The following is a 22,807-nucleotide window of genomic DNA, read 5'->3' as shown; positions in this document are numbered from 1 at the left end:
ATTTCTGCCGGCTTTCTGTGAATCCTTCCATCTCTCTTCCCCCTCCTTCCCTTTCTCTCCCTTTCTCTCCCTGTAACCCTGACCCTTTACACGAATACAAATACAATACTAATGCATGATCGAGATTATATTGTGATATTACATTACGAAGGTTTGAATTCATTTAATACACACATCATTGTTCATGTGCTCATTCTTGAAATTTTTCCTTGTGATAGAAATGTCAAAAATAGAGGATTAATAGTGTTGATAAAGTATTATCAGGTGTTGTTAAACTCAAAAACAGTCTCGAAGCCAACTGATGCGAGCGATAACGCATTTACAAGAATGGTTTCGAAAGAAAAATTGCAGTAGGTAATAAGGTAAAGAAAGAAATATATAAGATAGACGTAGAAAAATACTATAGAAATAAAAGAGATATCACGCGAATGAAATTCGAGCGGAACTAACGGTTGCAATGACAGAGTTTTTAAAATACCAGTAAAATTCTTAAAATATTCCATAAAATGTAAAAATGTGTGTAATGCAACCGTGAATGGAAATTGTCTATATTAATATCGATTTTTTAATTATTTTAATTATTTAGGATAAAACGAAAAATTCGTTTATCTTAATTAATTAATTAACGAATGAAATAAAAAATAAATTATTGTGAATACAGACTTTTCTTTATTTCCAGATTTTATTCAACACTATCAACTATCAAAGCAGCTATTAATGAATCGATTTTCTATCAGACTTTCTAATGTAAATTGATCATTATACATATTTGTATAGCATTAATATAATTGATTGGTACTTTTAAGGAATTATGTTAATTATAGAATTGCTTTATCTTAATCTTTATTTTGAATGAATTATTATAAATTAAATTTTACCAATTTTTAGTAATTTTAATAATATTTATTTCATCAACTCTTCCTAAACTAATTTCTTCATTATTTATATCAATTAGAATCAACACGCGAGATATGAATATAAAGATTAATATCTTCTTTGAGGTAAATTTTATGTTTATGATATGATGATATTCGAATCCATCGTTACTTATTCATACATGGCGTTATCTGTATCCTGAAATAGATAAAGTAAACGATAAATAGTAGCATTACACGAACTTGGAGTAGACATGCATTGGGGCTTTACAAAATGTACTGAATGAAATCATCTTCGTTGTACTCGCGATAATGGCAACGAAAACAATTTTGCCGCATTAAGATACGACATTTTACGTTTTTGTTAAAAAGTTGGGACGCGCGACGGTCGGTCGTCAACTTCTGATTTTAATTAAAACAGGAAGGAGCACGACTGGAATTGGAACGTCGGATTCCCTTTCTGGTTGAATCGAGGAACGATTACAGTCGACCTCTCGTTTCCCTTCTGTCGGCTTCGCTTCTTCCACTCTCTTGGTTCTCTTCTCTTCTGCGTCTCTCTTTCTCTCCTGCTCTTAAGTTACCTACGCAGACAGAAATATTCGCGGAGAGCTCCGCCTTGTGCCGCCATCATGCTCTCAACTGGCATGCGATTATTAGGCACCGTAATGCGTATTTTCTGAAGTGACGTTGGTCTTTTTTCGGGGCGCACTACGAGTTTTTATAGCAAATTGTTCTCAATTTGCGAGAAATTCTGAAACGGCTTATCTCTATAGAGTGACAATTTGTTGTGAACTCTATTTTGTTTGTTAAGATTCGAATTCTCAATTGAAATTGAATATATTAATATCGAACACACGAGCCGCAAACCTGTATTGATACATGTAACGTGAATGTTCAGACGTAAATGTATAACTTGTAGAATTCGAACAATTTAATTTCATTTGTTAAAATGAAAAATGAAAATTAAAATTTCTGATGGCTTCTCAGATACATTTAAAACATTATTGACAATACAATCATAAAATTTGTTAATAAAATATTAAAAATAAAACTTTGCTACTCTTTCATAAAAATAAGTATTGTAGAAAAATGTAAAGATATAATATATTATATATATATATATATATATACATCTATTAAAAAATATATATTATACTATTTTATATATGTATGTATACACATCCATATACAATCTTGTGAGTGAGAGTAAAGAGAGAATCCAATTTTGATTTATTTGATCGCTATTGCTCACTTTGCTCGTCCTTTCCATGACATCTACAAATATCTACGTCGATAGAGGATCACGTACATACATGCGTCCAGTCGGATTCCTTTTTGCTTGTTCATTTTGGTTTCCCACAATCTACCCATAGGCGAAGATTATATTCCTCTTCCAGTACGAGCCAACTGAATCGTCCATTCTCCTCCAAGAATCTTCGAAGTAGCTCGACTACGCTTCTCAACAATTTGCATATTTGGGTAGGTTAATTCTAAAAATGGCTCGGAACGTACAACCAGTGAGATTGGATAAACGCTGAATGGGTTCATAGCAATTTCATAGTAAAGAGAACGACGTCAGTGCATTGTTCTGTAACTAAAAGTTTGATGACGAACGATAATGTTATCACGATCGTTCGTCATCATATATAGTATTATTTTAAAAATGATTTTCAACTAAGATCTATGAAATAATAATGATCACTGTATGAATGTTCTTTGAGAAACGAAATAATAAGCTTCAAATATTTTGTTTTATAAATCAGTAGGATTATTTCTTCAATTAATTTTAAAGATTTAGATTTAAGTATGTATACAATAAAAGTATGTATGTAATTTTTTTGTATTGTAACTTTGTGCTTGTATAAATATTATTTGAGAAAAATATGTAATTCATTATCTAAAAAGCTTTCGGAATGTAATGTGACGAGATTTCGTGTGCTACATGGTAAAGTTAGAAAAAAGGACCGTCGAATAATCTGCAGATGTATTTTATTGTTAGACATAGAATTTTCACAATTGTGCGCGTCGCGAAAGTTTTATGGAATCTTACCGATTCAATTTTGTCACGAACGGATTCGTATCGCTAAGAGTACCTCCGTTATTACCAATGTCATGGGAAATTTTACGGTCACTTTGTCCCATCTCCCACGAATCGTCGTTGCTGCAGTTTGTACTGCATCTATCTCTATTCGCGTTCAGTCGCCGAGAAGATTTCGCCGAGCAGGATCAAACATAGATGGAACTCGATATCGTTCCGGAAATAGTTCGCAAATACGACTAAATTTCGAAAGAAGGTTGTGAAAAATCTCTGAAACTCGCGATTATTAAATTTAGTCGTTAATAAAATATTGATGCTTAATTTACAAGGCAATTTATTTAATAATAATCTAGTTATTATATTTTTTATTTTTTTAAGTTATTAAGTATATACTTTATTGATTACAAGCATTCATTGATACTTATTTTGTAGTACAATTTTAAAGAACAAAACTTTATATCATACACATAGCACGAGTTATTTATCACAATATCTCTTCTATTAAAGTTTTGAAATTGTTTGGTAAGATTGGTCGGCTTAAAGATAAGAAACTTTGGCATTAATTAAAACTTAAGACGAGAATGGCGAATTTAGTTTAATTCACTGGAAAATTTGGTTACAATTTGGAAACGGTCCAAGGAACCTCAGAATCGAGATTATCAACGATGCGAAGTCTTTTCAAGGTAACGCGTCGCGATTCTTTCTCTCTGCACGGCATAAATTATTATTATTATTAAATAAATGTCTATTCCGGATTTAAATCACGTTAAAGTCCAATTCGTACTCGTCGCGGTTGATCAGATTAACGATCATCGAACATCTCAGATTCTCGTCTAGCGAGAATTTCCGTCGTGAGGTGTCCGATTGTAAATGTCATAGAAGAATTTATGACTGGGCTCCCTGACTTTTGACGATCGTTAAACTGTGCCTTTCGACATTCCAGCTCCATGTATTCTATTTGCTTGTCATTAGCGAGACCATATTTTTTACTTTTACTGATCAGAATTCGGTTGTGCCAATATGGACCAATGAGAGATGTGTACGATCACGAATTAGTTATTTCAGCCTCCATTAGCGAGGACTAGGTACTTTCTGTTCAATTTATTTTAAGTCCGCGGTGATTACTTTTCATGCTTTAATGCAAATTTAGAATCGTGTCATATATCAACTTGCCTAAAAACCTGCGGTATAAAAGTCATTTTAAAAAAGATATTTGATATATATCCAGCATACTTAAGCGATCGAAAGAACGTTCGGTCACAGCTGCGAACAAAAGTTTTCCATTTGCGGAACTGTGCGCGAAACGTGCCACCGGTAAATTTCATCGAGAAAATTGCATTACGTAGGAATGTGAAACATCCGTGTCTCGAATCTCTCTAATTGAACTTCGCGGCGAGCGGACCGTTTTCGCGTGTCATTTCACTTGCAAATTAAAACATCTATCGCCCGCTCAGAAAGCAAGGAATAATTATACATTTATGTTATACCCTTCAAAACTATGCATGGATATCCTGGGGGATTATTTCGGGAAGGCACATCACGGGCATATTCTGGTGTTTATCTATCAGCTGAGACTACGCACCGACGTGTTCGATGTCGTCCGTCCCGCTATCTTGATAGCAAGATCTTGATAGAAGTAACGAGGATAGCGAGCGAAAAAGAGAGACAGGAGAGATCAGTAAACGGAAGAGAGAAAGAGAGAGAAAGAGATCCTCGAGAAACTTTCGAACTAAATGAGCTCTGTTCAGGCGTATATTTCGCCGACGAGATTCTCCATTTTCCATTCTCGGCTACGCGATAGCAAAAGTTGAAAATGGCTGGCCATTGCGAGCATCCTGCGCGCTTTTAACCAGGCTTCGACCTTCTACTCGCTCCCACCCGCTTCTGTACGTGTATATATATATATATTTTATATGTACACATATATGTATGCGCGGGTACACACATACGCGACTATACCATCCCCTTCTCTCTCTCTCTCTCTCTCTCTGTATACGATACATCCGCGTTTGCGCGTGAGCACGAACGTGTACTCTATGTAAACGAAATGTACGCCAAGTAAAAAGGCGGGCAAACTTCGCAGAAAGAGGCACCCCCGACACACGCTTTTACCTACCAACTCGATGTAACCCGGTTCATTTCCCGTCCACTTTATATGCAGACGATCTTCTGTCTTTCTCTTTCTCTCTCTTTTTCCCTTTCTCTTTCTCGCTCCCTCCCCTCCTCTTTCCCCTTAGTCTCTTCTTTCTTCTACTACCTATACGTATTCCCTTGTACTTGAAGCTAACTACTACGCGAGAGGTGAGCTAGCGTCATCTTCACCCTTCTTGCCCCTTACTACGGAACTCCCGTTCCTTTGTTTAATCTCGCGCTCGAATCTCCACAAGAACGTTAGGGACTTCTTCCTGACGCTTCCTCTCTGTTCAGTCATTACAATGTTGTTATTATTGCGACTTGCAAGTATTTTAAACACGTCTAGATCGCCCAGTGCAACGTCTATTACATACCACATCCGTTTTTTTTCTTCGTTTTTCCTTTTCTTTGCTATTACGTGATATATTACGGTGGTCCGATAGGTATCTTTATTTTGCGTGCAGACGGCCTCCCTCTCTTTTTTTTTCCTTTCGCAGCCCCTTCTTATACCATTTGCATACTCCCATCTTACGATAGTTCGTGAGCAAGATAACTAAGATAAAACATGTCGCATTTTCCTATTCCTGTCTCTAACTCGTGTCACCGAGACTTAATTCTATTGTTTATTGTTGCACTGTGTTTGTGCATGAAGGACACAAAACTTTTAAAAATATTCTGTGTAATCAATAGATTCTAATATAAATTAATGTCGCCTTGTATAATTTATATTTACGTTTATATTTTATTTATCTTGATAAGATCGACAGTTAATAATTTTAATGAGACTATTATACGCGACTTGTGTGTTATATGTATTTTAACGATAGGATAGCAGTTTTGATTAAGAGTGATTTATGACGTACACGTTAATGTATTAAGTGTAATAACGTTGAAATATAAAAACGTTAAAATATTAAATATAGTATAATTTTTTAAGCAAACGTAATTATATGTACGTACATTAATAATAATTCGCAAGGACAATGAAAATTGGTTCAAATTTGAACTAATTTTCCATTTTCTTTCCCTTAGAAATAGAAAAAAAGAGCAAGGACGTGTGTAACGGACCATTTTTCGGAAAGTCCACCATATTGCATGCCAGCAACCGAGTACCATCACTCGACTACGCTCGAGTTTCTTAATGTAATTTTTCTTTTTTGCCTCCATTCGCTTTACGAGCGAAACTTTTACCTTCATTTTTTCAGAGCCGTGTCCTTCCTATCTTACTCGTGCCTTCTACATCGCTCCTCCATTTTTCCAATGCTGTTCTTCTCTCTATATCATTCTACGACCGATCTTGAAACATCTCGTTTCTTCTTTCCCTTTCTCTCACATTTTTTTAGGCGTTCGAGCGGTCGTTCGCACGAGTTTGCAAACTTTCATGATTTCATGTTGCGTCGAGCGTCGCTTCCAATCTCCCTTTAGCTTTGCTTGCCTCTCTTTCTTGTCTCAACGTTTCATTTGTGAGATGAAATCTGTGATATCGTTATGCGTCTAATTTACAGGTTAAGAGATTGCAATGCATTGCCGAGCTAAATCATATGCTTGATAATTCATGAATGCACTATGCTGTATTGTTCATCGACGTGTAACACTGAAACTTGCCGGAGATGTTTCTATTATCTAATAGCAAACTCGCTAACATCAAACTACACGAGAAGTACATTTTGCTTATAAAGATTATGCGTTTCGCGGATTTTCTTCGTGTTCAGATCCATTCTTGGAATGCCATTCTTGGAATTTGCTTACCATTATTATTGACGAAAATAATGTAATTACAATAATTTTCTTATAAAATTGATTCGTTATTTAAAATAAATGAATACCTAGTTTATTAACCTATCTACATTACTTGCTTAATTTTTCAAATTAATTAAGCGCGTGAAATGTTACATTATAACAATTTTCATTGTTCTTTTTAATAATTTTTAATAATTTACAATTAAATAGAATTTAATAATAATTCTATACAGAATTCTATCCTTCAGATAAATGCAAAAAATTTTTTAATTGTAAAACAATTTGCACTATAATAATAATGTGTATAAATAGCATTCATACACTTAGTAAATGTCCTGGACACCCCACGCGAGCAATGAAGGATTAAATTAATTAATATATTATAATTGTTATGCATATATCTATCGAAATTTTTTTTAATTAAATATAAACATACAAAATGCTAATTTATTTTAATTTTTCTTTTAAATTTTCTAAGATTGTTGTTATCAAATTAACGGAAACGTCAGAAACTGGTTTCTATATTTATCGGTTTGATCTGGAGATTTTATGAGCGAGGAACTGCTATAAATACTATATTAATATACGGTTCATTAGATGACGTCATTTTACGATGTATACTGCTATTTAAGTGTAAGCAATAACTGAAGGATGCATGCTGTCTTTTAATGATAGCGGAACTTTTTAGTCGAATGTAACGCATACTGTTTTTTATACATATAAATAGTTTTAAAGAAATAAATTATGTCACTTTTACTTTTAGAAATATTATATAAATTGCATCTAATAAATGTTCTTAGCGTATCTCAATTAACATTTTTCAAATAAGGCAACCACTTTTTGATTCTATTTACAATGATAATAAAAATTTGTTCATATTATTATTGATGTATGATTATTTAAATAGTATATTTACGAAAAATATATTAATAAGAATTAAATTAATCTCGGTTAATTTAATGTATTATAAAAAATTTTTGTAATCTCAAATATTGTATTTACACGTGGATTCGATTATAAGAAATTTATTTGCCATATCTACGTAACAATACTCCATATACACAAATAAAAATTACTTACTGTTTACTTCTAAAAAATAATCCAATTATTCTTTTTAATGAGTTTTGACCTATATTAGCAAGGATATATTTCGATATGATAATCATATCCATAAAGACTGCAAAGTGCTATACTTATAATGCTAATTCTTCCATTGGATTTTCATCTTGAATACTTCCACTTCTATTCATCGTTTACCTCCGCCATTGCGCGGCAAATGGCCGGAATAAATGTTCCGGCAAAGATGGTTAAATCATGTCTCATAAATATTTAATCACCTTCTTTCGGTCAAACATACGCACTTCATAACTATAACGGTTTTTTCAGTAATAAGCTTCTAAATTTTATTCTCTCTTATCTAATTGTTCGGAGTAGCCAGATTTATCAAAGACTCGTGGTCATGTCAAAGTTAATTTCTGCGAGGGATTTTTCCCGAATAGTCCAGCGAGTTACAACGACCCTTCATACTTTTTTTCGCACCCCAGCCTTTCTGAGTGATTGAGTTAAGTGCCGCGAACAAAGATAACCAGAGGGATCTAGGAGGAATCTATGAAGGGTGAGATATTTCGAGGATTCTGATGTAATCCTTATTATTATGAAAATTCCATATTCGAACCACGATTGGTGGGATGTAGCCGCTCCCTAAGTTAGAACGCCCTCTTGATCGCGTGTGCTAATTGCTGAAATGTTATTTATGATTCCAGCCGTCGCGACGCTCGACTGGCGCACACGTTTCTAGAATGGGAATGCGGTTAACCAATCTTCAGACGTCGAACACGGTTTATGACGCTTCCACTTGAAATCGCGAGACTTGATCGGATGAATATGCCCTACGCAGGCGTGCAATAAATTCGCTAGTTTGATATAATTTCTATGTAATTTCGCTTAGTATTATTTGACGAGGAAATTTATCAAGATATGTGTGTGTGTGTGGATATGTGCATGTATGTTAAATCCGATTTTTCGAAATGTTATTAATGTAAAAAGGTCACTCAGTCTAAACTAGGTTTGATGATTATGTAATCTAATACTTATAGGATAATTATAAAATGTTAGCTCTTGATTGTGTTTTAAGTAGGTATCTAAAATTAAAAGATCTTTAAATTTATCGTACGGATAATGAAGCTTATCTTGCATTTGTATAGTGTAGATGTAATATTAACGAATTCTGTTTTATTGATCAAAATTATTTTTCATAATATGAGTACGTTTATCTTTTTTGAATTTAATAAAAATCGAAAAATTTCTCATAACGAATGAAACAAAGCCTATACGAAAATTCCGTTTGGCTTCACATGGCTTCAAACGTTAATTACTAACTATTCTTTACGATGCTGAACACGGTGGCGTTAGTAAAGTCGCACGTTTCTGGAATGGGAATGCGGTTCGCTGGTTACTCGGGCGACGAACACGGTTTATTACGTTTGCATGCGAAATTGTGCATTCTCCGCAGTTCTGAGTCAAGCAATTGGTACTCCAGTTGCGAGTAACAGTTATAACGTCGTTTCACTGACGTTCGAATGGCGATATATTCCAAATATGACGATGAAACGATCTAATAATATTTTCATTTTTATAATCTTAACTGTGCACGGATTACTGATTAACTACAATTTATTTTATAATACAAATCAAGACACGTATTTAATATTATGGCAAAAATAATGTCTATCTACAGAAACAAAGATATGTGTGTGATAGAAGATTTATCTTAAAATTCGAATTCTTATAGCGAGATGTAGAAAATTTTATTTTATTTTTTTTGCTAAATAAAATACATTCTAAGTAAAAGTAAATCACATTGACAAATTACAGGCTAAATTATACGAAAGGCCGGTAATGGCGCTTGAAAGAAGACAGGTAATGACAGGTAAGTGTTTGCACAACAGGTATTATAAGCATCTACTACAGTTATACTGCTCTTAATTATACTTACCGCATTGTAAAAAAAAATATACGAAGGCCAATTTCTTTGAAGAAATTTTCCCTTTAAAGAAATTTTTTTCCTCACTACTATATTGGCAAATCCGGAAAACTATATGCAGAATACAATATCTGTTTTTAGTGCAGATTACTTTTGCCACGATACTACATTATTTATTAATAATAATAATATTATTAATTAATAATGATAAATAATATATTGATTAATAATTATATACTTGAAATTTAAGAATCGACCTTTAGGCTATTTTATACTTTTGTTGAAGCTATTTTGAACAAGACAATGCTTTTTTTAGTTATATGTCCTACAGTCAATAAATATCAGAAATATTTATCATTGGAGCACTTATATCTGTGTATTTTTCGTGATTATATGAGTATTATGTAATAATGTGATAATCTATATGACTATAATAATTTGAAGAAAATAGACATCTATTGTATATTTATATTAATTAGAATTGTATATGAGATAAAAGCTAGCATCGAACATTCTTCCTATTTATGTCATCTAAATGTGTCATCAAAGATCAGCATGCGGGTATCTTCAAACGATTTATAACACTTTATACGTCGAGTTATAATCACGTAAGAAGCTTATTCTGGCGACTTGTACATCCATTAAATTGTAGCTTTAAAAAAAAAGGAGAACAGATAGTTAAATGCTCGACGGTTGAAGTCGATAATATTTACGGCACTTGTGCGAGTGACAAAAGTGGCGGATCATCAATCCATTCACACGTCAGTAATCGCGCAAGTCCGGCAGGTCACAAATTACCCATCATTGCCAAAATGCCAGCGATAAGGATCGACGTGAAAAATTACAAATGCGAGAGTTAACATGATCGTAAATGCGAATAACCTCGTAAAAGGCGTTGTTAGAAGAGATTTATTGAGATATTCACGAACTTCGTCGCACATAAATCTCCAAATTATAAATTACGTAAGTAATAATCCTGTCACAAGTCAAAATCTTGATGTCGGCTTGATATTAGCTTCACAATTAAATGTAACATTAATTCGCATATAACAATGATACTAACACTTGTACATATAATAACATTCGGGCCATACAATTGTGAACCACTATACGTTGTATATTTTCGATTTTTTTTTTTAAATATCTAAATGCAAATGAGATATGACGTAAAATATTGCAGGATCCAGCTGTGATGAACGTTCGGGGTGTGACAGCTAAATATAGAATAATCCGACGGCATTTATGAAAAGTATGATTTTTGTAATCGACTGAATATAATGCGATTAGATAAAATAAATTTACTGTCAAAACACAAAACACGAGTTCATTGTCAGTCGCATGTACTTTAAATGTTATCGTAATGGCGATCTCACCGCTTAAGCAAATGCTAAGTTATGTGGTGGAATCTGCATAACGGGAACAACGTCGAGCACGCGAAAAAGCTGTTTTCATTGTTTGCTTAATGTAATATGTATTTATTGTTAAGCAGATAGACTTAACTGATTTATACTGACACACACGTTACAGTGACGTGCACTCACGGAATAGATTGCGTCAAGTGATTGTGTCGATATACATTTTTCCCATCATAACATTTCGTTGAATTTTCTACTTATTTAACATTTCATATTTTAGCATTCGTTACATGTTAACATTGATCCGCGGTCGCTTAACCAGTTAATTGAAACAGGATGGAGAAAAAAATGGAAAAGGTAAACGCCGTAAATCGCATGCAAGAAAACTATTAATAAAATGTACAATCTCTTAAGATCCTTATCGTAACATATTTTTCACTATGAATTTACTAGCGTTTTACCGAAAGAGTAACATAGGAGTGATGGTATCTCTTAAATATTACATGTGTAAACATTTCCTAGTATAATTATTCCTATAAATTTCCTAGTATAATTATTGTACGTTATAATACGGTAAAGTCATTGTTATTGAGAATCCTTGTTTTTCTGAATTGTATATTTGGCACTGAAAGGAGAATCGCATTCTATACTTTCTTGTCTGCGGATAGAATGTTGAAATAAATTAATATTTTTCTAAATTATCATTATTTTGCTACTTTCATAACTCGGAAATATACAAGAAATTATTGTTAATTATTAATTGTATGATCAGAGCGGAAACGGGTATAGTAAATCATATGAAATACTGAATAAAAGATAAATTTGTTTTAGCGATCTATCTAATTTCAGAGTTATATAATTCTATCAGTAATTGTATGCTGCTTGATATGTAATAAATTCATTTTTAGCGTCACTACGTTCTTCCAAGAGTGAAGATTATAAAAAGTATTTGACAATGTGAGATAATGAATCGAGAGAATCGTGGCGCGACTTTTTCTACCAACGGAATACGCCCACCTAATTTTGCCAGATCCTGAATTGTCGAATCTTTCCTTTTCCTCTCTCTCTCTCTCTCTCTCTCTCTCTCTCTCTCTCTCTTTTCTCTCATCTCTCTTTTACTTTCTTGCTCTCTAGCTATCCCTCTTTACCGTTCATCCGTAAAGGACTCCAAACGATTTTGGCGAAATTGCCGCTGCTGACCAAAAAGTATCTGCCTCCATGATGCCCACAGAGCTCCCAACCCGTCCATGTGTTTTGATTTGAGTTGCACCGACGATTCCCTTCTAACCGCTAACCGTAGAAGTCAAAGCTCTCATAGTATTCGTGTGCGTGATTCGCTCGCAATATTCTGAGAGTGATCTGTCGATCAGAAAAAGATGTATTGAAACGTCTTTCCATTTAAAGTATGTGTAAACAATGAATTATCACACTCAGTATAATTATAAACAAGGGTATAATACGTAAAGGAAACGTTCGACTGCGCTATAAAATTGATACGTATATTTATTTACATATAAATAATACGTTTCTCTGATATCCCAAAATTTATTAGCACAGGATACTCGTTCGATGTGATCTCTGATTACTGCGGCAGCTTATAATGTGATCGAGTAATGCGTTCGGTAAGATCGACGCGATGTATGGCAATGCATAACCATGACGATCCGATAAGAGATTTTCGTTTGATATCGAAGACTCGAGGAAGGAACGATCCGAAAGTATGCTATAATATCGAGTCAGTAGCTTCCCGAGGCCCAATGGATTGGGTTTAAGCTTGCACGAATGGCTGAGTTCTCTTCCTCCGACTAGTAGCAATGGGAGCTATATCGCCCCAATCGAAAACCATAGGGACCATCATTCTAACTCAACGTGGATGCTACGCGCGTGTGAACGCGCGCACTAAGATGGCGTCGTTCACGACGCGCGCGCGTGTATTCATGCACACATCTACATATGCGAGGATGCGAGGCTGCGAAGACGTCCTTAGGGTCAGTCCGTGCACGGAATGGCGCGGACACGAAGCGACGCAGGGCGACAGTCTATGGGACTCTCCCGCTAACTAACATGGCTGAATGTGCACCGAACGATATTTGTGCGCCAGCGAGGAACGTCCGCGATGAGGAGCATAAATAATATAGTACGCGGCTCGGTTAGTGTACGATAATCGAAGTGATTACCGGCATTATCACTTATTAATAACACTCGTGAAATTGCGGTTTTCCCGAAGGAACAGTTTCTAGATGTTATCTGTTAGATAAACCCATCTGCGACCATTTCTCATGAGTGCAGCATCGCAAAATGGAATGGCCGCTGATAGATGTTATGTAACCAATTATGCATCTCGTTTCTGTCTGATTATCTACTTGTTCATTATCATTACGTCATCTTACTTTCTTTACTTGAATTCTTGCTTCTCCGTAGCTTTTTTTTTCTTGCAACATGCTGTTAATTGTAAAACTATTATCGATACGAATTTTGTTTAAGAAATAAAGCTAACGAAATTTGGATATTTTAGAATTATTTTTCATAACAGTAATTTATGAATTGCATAAATAAAACAAGAAAATGCAGCCTTCTTTCATGTATAAATATAATACACGGACAGAATGTTTTTTTAGAATTTACTTTGAAAATATGACAGTCGTGGGACAACATTGCATTTCGAAGAATTTTAATCTCTCTCATTCATTAATAAAACTACAATAATATTGTATAAAATAAGTTTGATCAATTTTATTGAAGTGCATGGTAAAAATCTTTAAAATATTATATTGTATCATAACTACCATATTTTCAGATTAAATTTTAAAAGAAAATTCTCTCCGTGAACTTAAATTTCATCTCTTACATCATTTTGTATCAACGGATCACTGTTTCTTTGTTTTCTGTTCAAATTAATACAACAAATTTAATTAATGAATAGACGTCGAATTCTTATGCAATTTCATATTTTTTTAGAAAGCAGATTGGAAAGTAACATCAAAATAGAAGAAATTTGTCTTATTAAAAAATTTTCTAAAAATGCATATTTATTTGTGCATATTATGCATATTTGCATATTTATGTAAATTTGCATATTTTGTGCATGCTGCAAAAAAATATCTGCATAAAAATCCGATGTCTAAATAATCTTAATGAATAACTATGTATTCTGCAAAATTTAAGTAAAATTTAGAAAAGTGAATATATTAAATTAATTCCACTCAATATATTGCAAATATGATCTAAAGAAAAGCAAATTACACATTTATATATTAACAACATTTCCTATAAAATATAGAAATATAAAAATTTTTGTCGTAGTACTTAAAAATCGCAATTGTTAATTATTAAAATCATTAAACAAATTGATCATAATTTGAGGTTTTTAAAATCATTAACTTATCTAGTAGACTAGTACTATAGATCTATTCGCTTTCTAATTTTGTATGATGTAACGTGGTCATAATTGCAATACGAAACAATGTTTAATGAAAAAGTTCGTAGAAATATAAGTACGTCCCGTATGGTGCAAAAAACACGAACAAATTTAAATTAATTATATGGTATAAGTTTGAAATGACATTCAAAAAATAGATCGTAGAGTAAACGGGATATTCATAATAATAACAACTTGCGAGTCAGAAAGAAGAAATAAAAAGGTAATGGAATGTCGAGCGAAGCTTGCAGTACTGTACGCGTAGCGTTCGAAATTATTATTATGGATGCACTTAAGTTTGTGACGTTATCAAGACACTGAATCACCAAAATAAAAGAAAACTCTAAATACCGTACAGAATTGGAATGTAGTTCAATCCAGCCGTAGCCGAAAACTATATTTCATTATGACAGATTTCATTATATATATATAAATGAGATATTTACATCGTGAGATAGATTTTCACGCTAGCTTGATCATTATGCTAAGGCTAATTTAAATTTACACAAAAATTTTATAAATACAAGATTTATAAATACATGAAACGGGTTTTCGAATGTCTTCTTCCACCTATTTTGTTTATCTTATTTTGTGTAATGAAGATACAATTAGTAGAAAAACGTTAAGCTATAATTTCAATTCTGTATAAATTAGAATTTTTTGTCATGTCGGTAATGATATCATAGATTCGAATATTCCAAAATAATAATCCAAATAATTATTGCTTTTTACACATTTAATATGAACTCTGCATGTTACCACTGCAACTCAGCTAATTTGATAGTTATTATAATGATGATTATGAAATGATAAATTAATTATATAAAAATAATAATTTAATAGAAATTTTGTTTTATTTTATATTCTTGAATGTGAGCAAAATTTGATATCAAGGAAATAGATTACTGTATGTCGATGAATAGTAATTATTAGTTAAAATTAATTCTAACTTCGTATCTCGATTCATTAAAACCAGTTAATTAGATTGTATAAATTAATCGATTGGAAACAACATATGAGAGTGTGTTTGTATGTAACCTTCGTTTGTAACAAAATAAATGTGGAGTACACAATCATCGCGTGATTGTCTCGCTAATCATAATCATTATTCCTTGGTGGAAATCTTGTCGTAATTAACTTAAAGCATCAGCTTGTAGTTAATTAATTTTAATGAATCTCGTTAAAGTTATTTATATATTGAAACGTTTGTGCTTAACGAAGATACTCGTAAGTATACATCTAGTACGATGATGCCGTCGGATGATGAGATGTTTACTAAATGCGACATCAACTGCAAATAATTGTGTGAGAGAAGGGTTTCTTTAATGTGTTATCGCGAAATGTACAACGGTACCTAATTACTTTCATAAAAAAATTAGTAAGTAGAATAACAATAGCGTTATAACACTAAACGAATATATCATATACGTCGTAAACTACTTCATGTACGGAAATTTTTCGTGTAACATACACATTTTGTTTTTTATCTAATTTGGACTAAATATAGAGTGAATTATTCTAATAGAATGAGTCTTAAAGTGACGATATAAAAAAAAGAAAACGATTGCATGTAACAATTGATTACCTTATTTCTTGCGAGAACCATGTAATATAGCTCGTTATTTCTTGCGAGAACTATATAGTATAGCTACATCGCTGATTAGAGCCCAGCTGGAGACGCAGTTTATTAAACTGTTGTTTCAAGCACCAATTACACAATTCACTGAACATCACCGTATCCACCGATGATTGATATAAATTGCACATTTCTCGCAATATCGCAGGATCGTTTCTGGATGACAATATATGGAACGCAATTCTATCATGAAGATCAGTTGTTCCATGCTTCTTAGACAAACTTCAACGGTAGAATGACAGAAGCGCTGCGACGCGACACGCATACCTACTCAACACTAGCACACCGGTTGACGCACGCACTTACAATACAGGATGGGATATACTAGAGAGGCATTACAGTCAAGGTTCGACAGGAGGAAGGCTGATTACCCCTTTACAGCGCGTCAAGGCCTCGCTACGTTCTAGACAGAAGCTCGGTCGTTCCAGTACACAGAATATACGTCTCGTTGTGTCCTTTATTGTAAAAAAAAATCGAAGCATCGTGTGCTTCTTTGCTCGTACCTATGTAAAAAAAAGGATGCTGTGTAATTTTGAATGCCGATGAGTTAAATCCTTCGTAGGATAAAGACCGGAGGGGATTTCCTTAGACCGCGTGTACTGAAGAAAGGGTTACTATTTGCTACGGTGGTGTCTTAACCTTGACGTGCTTCGATAATAAAAACGCACAAAACAACCCTTTTCCATTGATCGTTCATTGGTCCGAGTTCGTACAGTCTTGACTTGGCCTAAAGTGTGGTTAATAGCGCCGCAGGACTTTCTTATAGAATACTGAAAGTTGTTAAAAATTTTCCGGTTGTACCCTATGCTCACGAATTTATACCAATATACCATTGTTCATGACCAAAAAAATACTTCATATGCTACAAACATGTTTCTCATTGATAAAAGTAAAGATACATATGTGCATGAATAATTATTATACATATAGAGTAATTGCTGAAATATGAATAAATGATTGTAGCTCTTTTCATTTTTCTCTATCAGATTTATTTTAATTTTAATATAAAAACTGACTGTACACAATAATTATTTAATATTTAAATTACAGTAGGAGATTCAAAAAACTGATTTGTTATAGCATGTTATACAAATTGAGTTTTGCATGTGCGAAGAAAGTACGAAGAAACATATTTCTTGAAATTCTTCCGCAAATAAGTCGCCAGTGTGCAGTATCGACAGCATAAACGTGAAACAACCATCAACTTCAACAGTTTTGCGCCGGAACTTGTTTCAAGCAAATTTGCTATATCGATATTTGTGAAGCTGATGCTTTTCGTGAAAAGATTTGCTTTACATATTGCCCGAAAAATTCTTCGTGTTGCTCGTCTATTGACATTCCTTGAGTGCTTAACTCATTCCAATAAAGCACATTCCAGTGAATTATATGAGCTGCGTGTTACGCAATATTATGCGGCTTTCCTTTATCTATAAAATTTATCTGAAGGTCTCACTCTTTTAGTTCTTTTAGTTCCAAAAATACTCAGAACAGTAGATTTTTATTATGGTAAGGCAAGGACATAATCTATTCTATAGATTTTTTTCGTTCGTCACTCCGAGATTTTTTTTTTACCTGTTAGAGACAGAGAAAGGGTTAAATATTGGAAAATAAAAAATATCTTTTTCTATCACTTAATATGAATAGAAGAAAGAAAAAGATTGATCAGTAATTTTTATATTAACAAATCTTGTATCTCATTTGCATAAATCGACTATTTATATCCTTATACTTTATTAATTCAATATATTTTATATTCGAAATGATTTTTTTTCTCTTTCTCTCTCTCTCTCTCTCTTTCTTTCTTTTCTTTTATTCTGAAGGAAGAAGTCTATCAATATATACAGAATTTTAAGTATTATTCAAAATATTACGATTAACTAGATTTTCTTTAACAATGAAAATTCCGCATTGATTATATTATTATTATGTTAGTGCCAATTGATACATGTATAAAGTATCTACACAACGAATGTCAATGTTGTTTAAGCATGATCGCAATCGTCTCTTCCCAATGACATAACGCAAGGAATTACTTTTCTTACTTCGTACATATCAGAATCGGGGTGACTCTCAAACACACTCCGTTTCATGGCATGATTTATGCCCGGCTGATGGTTTGTGTGTGCAGTCACTGGTTTTATGCGAGCGTTTTAAATGGGAGATAAACATAAAGAGGCCTTTTATGGCGCCATCAAATAAACAACTTGACTCCTTCTGCTTTGCTTCTCTACTTTGCTTTGCTTCGACAGGCTCTGTTCGACGGTTTCCTCTTCAGGATCTTCCGGTGACTTTTGACTCGATAGCACTTGTAAATCGGTTAGGCTCTTTAGTTTTACGAGAATAATGCCTCACTTGTGCTAAACTATTCATTTTCAATAAAAACCACTAATTTTTTTTTATTGAATCGTACGACACAGACGCGTACGAGTGAATGCATTCTGATTGGATACGTATTCTTATTTTCATTTCTTAAACAAACGAATTAGGTAGACACTATGGAATTCAGATCGATACTATATTTGAAATCAGAGGTCACAGAATATGTAATAAAAAAAAAACGTTACATCTTTTTGTGAAGATATTTCAAAATGATATAACATTCGAGAACGCGACTGTTAATTTTACAAAAATGTAATGCAAATGTAATGTGCTTTTGTGCAATTCACTTTCTTTTTAATTCTTTTAACAAGCCACTGAATTAAAGCGATTCACGACGTCGCCTAAGAACAATGCGTCCATTCGGATTCTAATGTTATTGCGATAGAAATTAGTGGAGAGTGTCACTTACCGATGCTGTGGTGGAACGAAATTCGATATCCTGGGATGAGTCGAGGGCGCGCGAGCACACACGTACGTACGCAATGGCGGCCATGACAGGCGCAGGATTCCAGCGTCGCGACGCTTGTCGGGCACGCGGCCCCAAGATATCGACCACCGTGGGTGCGAGCGGTTGGTCGGTGGAGATCAAGTGGAGAGGAGGCCAGAGGGGTTGAGGTAGAAGAACGAGCAAGAGAAGGTGGGAAGGTTAGGGGGTAGCGATAGGCACCACGCCCAACCCCCAGCGATCTCGAATCCCTAGCTCCCTTTCCTAACCCCTCGCAGAGATGGGTAGCCAGCCACCCCAGAGCGCATTATCATATATTTCCCTTTTATATCCTTTTCCGAACTGCACTCTTACTTATCGCTATCCCTTTTCCAACTTCTACCCTTCTCTGCTTCGTTTGCCGTTGCCATCCATGATTCTTGTTTTTTGATTCGCGAAAGAAATGGTGTCTCGCCTCTTGGTCACTTTATCGAGGAGCAGAGATTAAAGAGTTTACTGTGTTTTTGGTCGAAAGATTTTTTTGGAAATTCCACTAAACCTCAAAGTGGCGACTGTTATTCTATTATTTAGCTGTTCGATCAACCGACTTGGAGATTTTCTTTGTTTTTCTTTCATGTTTAATTCTGATCAACATGTAAGCGAGATTGCTTTTCATAGCTTTTATTGTTTGTTATATAGAATAATCGCGAATTAATAAATTTATCTTTTATTCGTCATCAGGTATAAATGTAAATTTTCTACTGTAGCAAGATATAAATAAAAATACGAATCTTTTGCGATAAAAATGGCACTCGACTCTTGTAACCGATAGAATGTGCCGCGACATAACTCCCAACGGTGCAAGATACACATAAAACCTTGCGTTACGAATGGCTTAGCGGCTACAGCCTCTGCGGTATTTTTATCTCCACTATATCCGAAGCGTAATGGCGGCGTCATGACTAATAATGTGGTGGTCAACGAACCAAAATGGTGAATACGAAATCGTATTCTTACTTATCTCATAACAAAAATTATAATTATTACTACTTGAATCTATTTGTTTCTGAGTTGAATGAACTGAAATTTAGCGAAAATATGTTCTTCGATTTAAAAAAAAATAAATTAGTTTAACGTTAGTAAGATACATATTTGAGAGATTTTTATTCAGAACAAAAATAAATAGATACTTAAAAAAAAGTGTATAAAAGAACTTTATTTCAAAATTAATTTTGTATTGTATTAAAATATTTTGATAAGCATGAAAATGATTGTAAATTTTAATTAATCTCTATATTTGTAATCTTTAAAAAGTAAATAAAAATTATCTAAAATAGAAATGAATCTGATTAATTCTTTTACAATGAATTTGGTCAGCGACAGTTTCTGTGTAATTTTATCATTATCTTAATTTGTATATTATACACAAATTAAATAATTTCCCTTTCTCTCTTTGGTACACTTAAGTCGGGAACCGAAAAGTAAAGGAGGTAGATAAGAAATCCAGGCGCAATTATCATTCGAATGTTGCAAGACTGCCTGCCATGAGCCTTCGGTTTTCGTTTTCACGATATTATACGCTCGTACTAAATACTTCTGGCCTGTGTACGCCGTCCACGTTATCCGAATGGGATTCTATCGTACATACTTTGGCGAAGAACTTATTTTCTTGTGCCGTTGTTTGTTATCGAATTTAGTATAGTCGTGGCTAAATTTTACTACAATCTCGCATTTGTGAATATAAGAGAAACGCGCGTGGTGCGACGGGCTGATAAAGTCTAAGTTTTCTCTAACACAAGTCAGTACCGCATTGACACGTAATTTTTTTTATACAATTTATAGAGCGCCCTCGATTATGCCAATAATTGAAAATTATTTTTTGTCGGTAATGCCACGTACGAATTTTTCTAAACATATAAATATTTTTAATGCATTCAATGTATATTGATAAATTTTAAACGTACGATCGTATCAAAATCACTAATATATCGGATGATCCTATACTTTGTTGTACATATTCTGGTTGATGTCAAGAAAGCCATATGCGTGCACGTACGTAGTAAGCCTACGTCATCGTCGCTTTACGACACAAGGCCGTGCAATCGCAAGCGATCATCCGCCGACCGACATCGTAAATCCGATGAGGGTTCTCAACCTTATCAAGCGACTATAATTCTGTCACGTTAAGTCTCGTCGAATGTATGTTGTTAAATGTCCTTTACTATACTTTTTACGTGAGACAAACTTTACACTTCTCTTGAAATAGATATATTATTATATACGTATTATCGCAACGATATAATGTAGTTTACGATACAATATAGTTTACAAAATTTTAATTACACATGCTATTACAAAGGATAAAAATTTACAAACTGTCGTTTTTACATTAAGGACGCATATTTGAAAGACAGAGATTAATTATAAATTAAAATACCTATGAAAATTATAATTAAATATTTTTATTATTTTGCTAAATGCAAATGCTATATACTATCCTTCCTACATTTGGGGTGCATCCGATATTTTATATTCTATGTTGTTCCCTACCATATTTCTTTTTACTTTTACTGCTGTCAATATGGACACACACCACAATATCTAGGATTTCCGAATTCTTATCACGTAGCAATAATAGCAGTTTGCATTCGATTTGAAATTGAAACATAGGATGAGGCAGGATGTAATCGAGACGAGACTGTTTCTATGTTACATTCACACACACTTCTTTGTCAAAACGTACGCTTGTATTAATGTTTATTAATTATTATCGATTTCTTTTTTATATATGTTCATAAAGTAAAACATAAGTATAATACATGGAAAAAAGAAACATAGAAAGTCGAAGAAATATAATATAAAATATTATATTTAGGTAACTTATCTAGGTATTACTTATATTTTTAGAAACTTTCAAAAAATTTTATATTAATTTTGAATATTCCTAATATTTATACGACATTGAAAATAGATGAAAAAATTATTTGTTATACTTGCAATCGAATTCATAACGCAATGTGCCTGCAATAAGCATAATGCACCCACAGAGATTCATGCATTCTTCGAAGGAACGCGCTCTACGGTGGCCACTCCGTGTAGTATGGTCAAGAACGGTGCAAACGACCCTCCAAGGCCAACCACGCAACCCTTCTATGGATTCGAACAGCGCCTATGCACTTTACTTTATGTCACTCTGAAAGACCGTTTTACTAGTATTCAAGACGTAAAATTTTTCAGTTTTTATACAGATAATACAAATATAATTTACATTTTACACATTAACATTTAATAAATAAAATATATGCACATAATTGAAATAAATAAGAAAATGTTTTCAAAGATTAATAATACATAATGTTGTGTAACATTCGATTTTCTAAAATCTGTAAGTTCTTAATTTTGTAAAATATATTGTTGGAGCAAAGTAAATGTTTACGCGCGATATGAGAAGAGATATATATATATATAGATTCGTCTCGAATAATTTACTAATATCGAAATTAAATCGGCGTTTAAAGAATGTATGTTCTTTTGTCTTGCGCAAAAACAAAGAAATCGTTCGGCCTCTTTGAACGCCAGCGCCTCGAACGCGCTATGAACGGCGATTCGGCTTTCGCCATTGACTTTTTACACGAGACAGTGGCTCGTATAACGCTTTTATTAAGCAGTTAAAGTTTTATGAATGTGTCAGTCAACAGACAGCTACCGCGGGGCGGTTTGCACCGTTGGAGTCTGAAGGATACTGCCACGTGTTTTCGACGATACGATGAAAGATGTACACACATCTGATCCCCGATAATCAAACACGGTATACTGCGCATTTTAT

At 33.6% G+C, this 22,807-nt stretch overlaps 1 protein-coding gene and 1 long non-coding RNA gene across 11 annotated transcripts in view; one reads left to right on the top strand and one right to left on the bottom strand.

Annotated features, from left to right (window-relative positions):
• The window catches only part of LOC147910534 (uncharacterized), a 28,796-nt gene extending 7,628 nt beyond the window's left edge, over nucleotides 1-21,168 (bottom strand). Inside the window, exon 1 of the long non-coding RNA XR_015544035.1 lies at nucleotides 16,128-21,168. This is a non-coding gene — a long non-coding RNA (uncharacterized LOC147910534). The remainder of the gene's footprint in view (nucleotides 1-16,127) is intronic.
• Nucleotides 1-22,807, top strand: part of Ubx (ultrabithorax) — a 388,698-nt gene that overhangs the window by 127,373 nt on the left and 238,518 nt on the right. The window lies entirely within an intron of this gene.

This window comes from Acromyrmex echinatior, chromosome 2, assembly GCF_024713525.1.
Source record: "Acromyrmex echinatior isolate Ae372 chromosome 2, ASM2471352v2, whole genome shotgun sequence".
In the NCBI taxonomy this organism is placed as follows: domain Eukaryota; kingdom Metazoa; phylum Arthropoda; class Insecta; order Hymenoptera; family Formicidae; genus Acromyrmex; species Acromyrmex echinatior.
Note: the sequence above shows the minus strand (reverse complement) of the source record. Positions and strands in the feature narration are given on the sequence as shown.